This window comes from Macaca thibetana, chromosome 11 (genome assembly GCF_024542745.1).
Source record: "Macaca thibetana thibetana isolate TM-01 chromosome 11, ASM2454274v1, whole genome shotgun sequence".
NCBI classification, from domain to species: domain Eukaryota; kingdom Metazoa; phylum Chordata; class Mammalia; order Primates; family Cercopithecidae; genus Macaca; species Macaca thibetana.
The window spans coordinates 124,478,117-124,485,574 of NC_065588.1; the positions used below are offsets into that span (position 1 = coordinate 124,478,117).

The 7,458-nt window shown below is 44.4% G+C and overlaps 1 long non-coding RNA gene across 1 annotated transcript in view; it reads right to left on the minus strand.

Annotated features, from left to right (window-relative positions):
• LOC126930977 (uncharacterized) overlaps positions 1 to 6,989 on the minus strand; it is a 30,823-nt gene extending 23,834 nt beyond the window's left edge. Inside the window, exons 1-3 of the long non-coding RNA XR_007717747.1 lie at positions 6,974 to 6,989; positions 6,777 to 6,865; positions 2,244 to 2,383 (exon numbers count right to left, since the gene is read on the minus strand). This is a non-coding gene — a long non-coding RNA (uncharacterized LOC126930977). The remainder of the gene's footprint in view (positions 1 to 2,243; positions 2,384 to 6,776; positions 6,866 to 6,973) is intronic.
• Positions 6,990 to 7,458: the final 469 nt, after the last annotated feature.

Below are 7,458 nucleotides of genomic sequence, written 5' to 3' on the forward strand. Positions count from 1 at the left end.
ATATGATATAAGTATGCTATATATGTATGGTATATTAGTATATATATTTAGCTTATATTAAATATATACATAGTATATATAGTATTACATATACACAGTATATATAGTAATACATATACATAGTATATATAGTTTTAAATATGTAGCATATATATAGTATTTTATATACATAGTGTATATTTAGTATATACACATAGTGTGTATACATAGACTATTTTATATATATAGTATAGGTAGACTAAATATATATACTAATATAACATACATATATATCATATTTATACCATAAACTTATATTTATATCATTTTTGTCACTATTTTCACTGATCCCTGTGCATAAAGTCCAATACCACGTCCACCACTAGTGGCCCTATAGTCCTCCCATGTATTATTTTTCAATCGGATGTGTTGCCACCTGGCGTGCTATATATTTGACTTACTTATCCTTTTAAAGAAATTATCTGGCTATCTCCTCTGATCGACGGCCATAGGTGGGTGAGTCACCTTCATTCTCCCAGGTTTAGCTGGAAACCAGGGATAGTGTCTGCTCGGATGGCAACTGAAGAACGCCTAATTATCAACCAGGCATTCTTGGGACACCCACCCTCTCCTTTGTGCCCAGAGAGATCAGGTAGATCAGTGCACAGAGGGAGTGAGCAGAGGGGAGACACATGGGCAAGCCAGCCCCTTAATCTGGCTCCAGGTCCTTTCTGGGGCTGGCCGTGTACCTGCCCTGGGTCTCCCCCAAACACAGCTCTTTAATAAAAATCTCCTTTTTCCATAAGCTGACTCAAGCTGGTTAATGTTACTCACAACTAAAGAAGTCTTTTTAGCGATATCCTAGAATGAGGCATTATAGAAGCTTCTCTAATTAAGTCCCAAAAGTTCTTCCCTCACTCTGACACCAACCTCCATGAGGTGCATCTCTTTCCTTATGCCCAGGGGATGATGACAGCTATTATTGCAGCATTCTGTAGCTTCAGGTGTAGCGCCAGAGCTGCTCTAGAGAACTGCCGGGATGACAAAGCAGAGTTCCAGGGGTAGGGGTCTGACGTCGGCACTCTCTCAAGCTCTCCGTTCTAACCGCAGAGGGCTGAGAACCACTCATCTAGACAGGATTGATTGGAGGTCACACAAAGGGTGGCCATGTTGGGCCTGGATCCCAGGCTTCTGCACCCTGTGGCTGTATTCTATCTAGTGAATCATCCTTGATGATAATTTTCTTCTGCACTTGCTAAGGCTGCCTGTTCCTGTCATCGATGACTCAGTTCCAGTTGTGATTTTCCAAGAAACATCTGCTTTAGTGAGGATGTTCACGGCGTATGGGCCTGAGAACGCGTGTCTTCTTGCTCACAGGGATGGATGCTCACACTCAAGAGTCATTCACAAATCCACTTTCTTCCTATCTTTGGAATCTGTTCACTTTCTCACTTCTGCAATTTCCCTCTTTCAAGCCCTGAGCACTCCCCGGTTGTCTGTGCATCCACTTCTGTATCCCCCACCCTATCTGTGACCATCCATTTCATGTCTGCCTTCTCTGCAAGCTCTGTCAGAAAAGGGAGGCCCTCAGAGGCACTGGCGTCTCCACCTCCAGCATGCAGAACAGCTCCCTGCAGAGGCTGGGGGCACCATCCCACCCTGTGGAATGAATTAATGAGGAAATTACCCAAGGGAGTGCCTGCCCCAGGGCACAGGTAAATTCCTGACTCCTGGGGACTCTTCTCATAGCAGTGTATGGCTTTCTCTCTCTCATGATGCTAGCAACCACTAGATCATATACACATATACACTCCACATATACACAGGGAGTGCAGGGACCACCCTGCAGTCTGCAGTCGTAATTTCCAGGCTTGAAATGAGACCAGCCTCCGAGAACTTGAAGTGGGTTATTTTGTTTGTTTGTTTGTTTGTTTTCATGTCGTCTTTTCATCTGCTTCACTCTCTCACTGGAACTCTCCTCTCCTTGCACAGAGAAAATATGTTTCAAGTGACTTTGTCTGTCAGTTCCCGCTGCTCTGTGCCAGCTCTGCGTGAGTTTCAGGAGCTCTGAGGCTCACACTGCCCTGCTCCCCTGTTTGCTAAGGGAGATGCCTTTGGCTGCCTGTAAGGTTGGTGGGGTAGGTATCCTGCTAATTACCCTGCTAACAAACACTGGGGACAAAGGAGCCAGCTGTCAGTTGGTACAGAGGAGAGCAAAATTGAAATGGTGTGACTTGTACTTGCCCCTCAGAGACATCACTCACCTCTGCCTGTTTCTGGTTGGGAGAAACAGGAAGTTTCATCCCTGGCTGCAATCAGTCCTGTTATTTGGCCCAGAGTGAGCCAGGGCCTCCCTGCAGACAACTGCCCGCTCCAGCATTGCCTCCGGATGGCAAGATGTACCCTGCAAAGGATGTGCAGGGCGTAATTAATCCCCAAGCTGTTACACTCTGTCCAAATCACACGCAGCTGAGACATATAAATGGAGAAGGAAACTGTGGGTGCAATTCTGTGTATAAGTCATTGCTTTTCTTTTCTTTTCCTTAATGCTGGGAGTAAAGGCTTACGTAATTGGTAGAATTGAGACTGCTTTTTGTAAAGGCAGAATTCCCTTTCTTCATATAAGGCACAAAATTGCCTGGAATTTCAGAAATTTAGGGGGATGATTCCCAAATAGTTGTGCCTCTTGTGTCCATTACAAAAAATACTCAAGTGAAAGGCAACAATTTGCATAAGTCAGTAAGGTTTCTAAGCATGGAGTTTGCATGAGCCAGTAAGGTTTCCAAGCATGGAGTTTGCATGAGCCAGTAAGGTTTCTAAGCATGGAGTTTGCATGAGCCAGTAAGGTTTCCAAGCATGGAGTTTGCATGAGCCAGTAAGGTTTCCAGGCATGGAGCTTGCATGAGTCAGCAAGGTTTCAAAGCATGGAGCTTGCATGAATCAGCAAGGTTTCAAAGCATGGAGCTTGCATGAGTCAGCAAGGTTTCCAAGCATGGAGCTTGCATGAGTCGATAAGGTTTCCGAAGCATGGAGCTTACATGAGTCAGTAAGGTTTCCAAAGCATGGAGCTTACATGAGTCAGTAAGGTTTCTGAAGCATGGAGCTTGACTTGGAAATAGGTTGGGAGGGTTTGTAGGAAGATAATTTCTTTTCCTTTTTTTTTTCTTTGAGACAGAGTCTCAGTCTGTTGCCCAGGCTAGAGTGCAATGGCACCATCTCAGCTCACTGCAACCTCTGCCTCCTGGGATTACAGGTGTGCACCACCACGCCAGGCCAAGTTTTGTATTTTTAATAGAGACAGGGTCTCACCATATTGGTCAGGCTGGTCTCAAACTCCTGACCTCAGGTGATCTGCCCTCCTCGGCCTCCCAAATTGCTGGGATTACAGGTGTGAGCCATCGTGCCTGGCATCTTCTAGCTATTTTGAAAAATAAAATAGATGATGGTAAATTATAGTCACCTTGCTGATTTACCTAACACTAGGTCTTATTTCTTCTATCAAACCATATATTTGTACCCATTAATCAACTTCTCTTTATCCACCTTTGTCCTTATCTTTCCTGGGCTCTTGTAACCACCAATTTTCTCTCTATCTTCATGAGATGCCTGTTTTTAGCCCCCACATATGAATGAGAGCATGCGATATTTGTCTTTCTGTGTCTGGCTTATTTCACTGAACATAATGACCTCCAGTTCCATCCATGTGGCTGCCCATGACTGGATCAGTCTTTTCTACGGCTAATATTCCATCCTGCACCTATACCACAGTTTCTGTATCTATTCATTCACTGATGGGCACTTAGGTTGATTCCATATTTTGGCTACTGTGAAAAATGCCACAATCAACACGGGAGTGCAGGTATCTTTTTCATGTACTGATTGTTCTTTTGGATACCTCACTCGGTAGTAAAATTACTGGGTCATACTGTAGTTCTGCTTTTAGCGTTTTTTGAGGAACCTCTGTATTGCTCTTCATAGTGGCTGCACTAACGTATGTTCCGCCTGTGGTGGACCAGGGTTCCCCTTTTCTCCCATCCTCACCAGTATCTGCTATGGCCTGTCCTTCAAATACAAGCCATTTTAACTGGGGCGACATGATGTCTCATTGAAGTTTTGAATTGTATTTCTTTGATGCATAGAAATGTTGACCATTTTTTCCTTTTCTTTGTTTTCTTGAGACAGGGTTTCACTCTGTCACCCAGGCTGGGGTGCAGTGGCACAATCTCAGCTCATTGCAACCTCCACCTCCCGGGCTCAAGGGATCCTCCTACCTCAGACCCCTGAGTACCTGGGACTACAGGTGTGAGCCACTATGTCCAGCTGGTTTTTGTAATTTTTGGTAGTGACAGATTTCACCATGTTGCCCAGGTTGGTCTCGAACTCCTAAGCTCAAGTGATCCACCTGCTTCAGCCTCCCAAAGTACTGGGATTACAGGCATGAGCCACCACACTCAGCCCATTTCTTCATATAACTTTTGGCTGTTTGCATCTTTTTTGAAAAATGTCTATTCAGATCTTTTGCCTCCCTTAGACCATCACTCTTCTTACTCTCCGTGTGACTACCATTAGCATCCTCTCCTAATTTACAGCTTAGCAGCTGCTGAGAACTAAAAAATCAGATAACCAAGATGGTTGGTGTCGAGTATAAATAGATCCTGAAGTCTTTGCATGAAAATATTGTGAAACACATTTTCATTTTTGGAGTCATTTTTTATTAGTAACATCCTGATAGTTGAATCTGGTAGATAAGTGACTTCCAGTTACCAATTCAGACTGGCTCAAGGTCACAGATACAGGCTGGGGGGTTGGATCTGGCTCCTGGATGCCATAGATCCAGGTGCTGAAACTTTGTCATCTCTTGCTTGCCTGGGTGGGCTGCATTCTCAGGCAACCTCAGCAAGTTCCAGGCTGCAACCTTCCAGCTCCGTGGCATCTAGAGAGAGCTGCCCCTTGTCAGCAGGTACAGAAAGAACCCCAGGAAGATCTCACCTATTAGCAGAAGACAAAGCAAACAGAAAAAAATAAAACCAAATAAACATCCTGGGAAGTGTAACCAGCTCTGGAGCCAGGAAAGGTGGATGAGTGAGCATCCTTTAGGCCCCACCACACAGACTGGGAGGGAGGGAGGCTGGGTCCTCAAAGGAAATTGAGCAGCTTCTACCAGAATAGTAGAGGGGTTGCTGATTAAACAAAAAACATATATTCATAACTGCATTTAATTTTTAATGCAGTTTCTTTTTCCTCTTTAAAAATTTTACTTTAATTTTTGGGATACATGTGCAGAATGTGCAGGTTTGCTACACAAGTATACATGAGCCATGGTGGTTTGCTGCACCTAGCAACCCGTCATCTAAGTTTTAAGCCCCACATGCATTAGGTATTTGTCCTAATGCTCTCTCTCCCCTTCCTCCCCAACCCTCCTTCCTGACAAGCCCTGGTGTGAACCAACCCAAACGCCCATCAGTGGTAGACTGAATAAAGAAAATGTGACATGTATATACCATGGAATACTATGCAGCCACAAAAAAGAATAAGTTCATGTCCTTTGCAGGGATGTGGATGAATCGGGAAACCATCATTCTCAGCAAACTAACACAGGAGCAAAAAACCAAATACCACATGTTCTCACTCAGAAGTGGGAGTTGAACAATGAGAACACATGGACACAGTGAGGGGAACATCATTCCTTTTCTTTATCTTGTATTTGTATGTTGAGAAGCTAAGAACGATTCTAATTTAGAATCATTTAGAAACGCTGCTTGCAGTTCAAGCAGCATTTTTGAATCAATTCTACTCTACTTTACGTTGGATGTCTCCATAATGGAAGATATTAGAGGAATAATGGAGAATAAGGTGGTGAGGCAATAGAGATTGCTGTCAGCCATTGAAGACAGGCTAGGGCACGACCCTTTTTGTTTCTGAAATCACTCTGGGTGCTGTAGCAACGAATCCCCTGATAGAGACATTATCTTCACAATCTCACTGTATCTGCCTCCTCTCATCTCCGAAGGCCACAGTGGCTGAGAGCAGAAAGGTACACCAGCAGGTCACACCTCATTCCACACTGAAGTCCCCTCCACCACAACCATACCACCCAGTCATCCAGCCCATGACCTCTCAGAGGACTCCCAGGAACTCTCATTTACTTTTTTTTATTTTTATTATTTTTGAGACAGAGTTTTATTCTTGTTGTCCAGACTGGAGTGCAATGACATGACCTCGGCTCTGCAACCTCCACATCCGGGGTTCAAGTGATTCTCCTGCCTCAGCCTCCCAAGTAATTGGGACTCCAGGAGCCTGCCACCATGCCTGGCTAATTTTTTGTATTTTTTTTTTTAGTAGAGATAGGGTTTCACCATGTTGGCCAGGCTGGTCTCAAACTCCTGACCTCAGATGATCCACCTGCCTCAGCCTCCCAAAGTGCTGGGATTACAGGCGTGAGGCATTGCACCCAGCCCCCAATAACTTTTTAAGGCTCTAAGAAAACTTCTTTTTTTAACAAAGGAAGTCCAAAACAGGCTTTGAAGTAATGTAGAATATACTTATATATTTACAAGTTGACGTGGGGACACACTCCCACAGGGTACACATTAATGTGAGTGTAGTAACTTAATGTGGTAAGATTACATCACCCCTGCACATGATGAAGTCTGGCCATGAGCCCTATGGGAGGAGATTTCTGATAAATGTCTTCCTTCAATCATTTCAGTGTCTGTGTCCTGGTTCTGAACTTCAGAGGTTGCATGTGAAGTCTCCTGTGAATATGAGACTCGGGCCATGTAGCCGATCTCGCTCACCCATCACACACCTTCCTGGGCTCTGATCTGCTCTGTTCTTGCTTTTCTCCGGGACAGGTGGCTCAGTACCTCACAGAAGCATGTCCTGCCTTTGCAAAGGAAGTTCTTTACTATTTTGATATGAAATATGCCTGCTTAGTTCTCAGAGCAACAGTGTCAAAAGTGAGCAGCCCAAGAGGCCCAGTGGAAGCTGCAACCTTCTTATGATGGAGAGGGGGAAACCCCAGAAATGTCCCTTCCACAGCATTCTGTGGTCAGCAGGTCACCAAGCCAGCCTGGATTCCGGGGACCAGAAGGAGAGTTTCCTTCCACCTCCCTAATGTCATGGAATGGGGAAGGGTACAACTTTAGGATTAGACCCAAAGGGAACTGTTGTGAATCTTGATTTTGCTACTTATTACCTATTGCATTTGGGCCAAATATTTGACATCTCTGTACCTTAATTTACTCATCTGTGAAAGAAGGACTAAAAATACCTATCATAGGAGAAGACAATATGTAAGCCACTTGGCAATGCGCCTAGGACCTAGTGAGCGATTCTTCTCACTTATTATTGTTGTTTTCTTCATCATCGACATCACTGTCACCATTACTTTTTGTTGTCATTGGAAATTTGGACACAGAGACCACAGGCAGATGTGGTGCCACATTTCCGCAGGGCTGGAGCAGCGGGTGTGTTTTT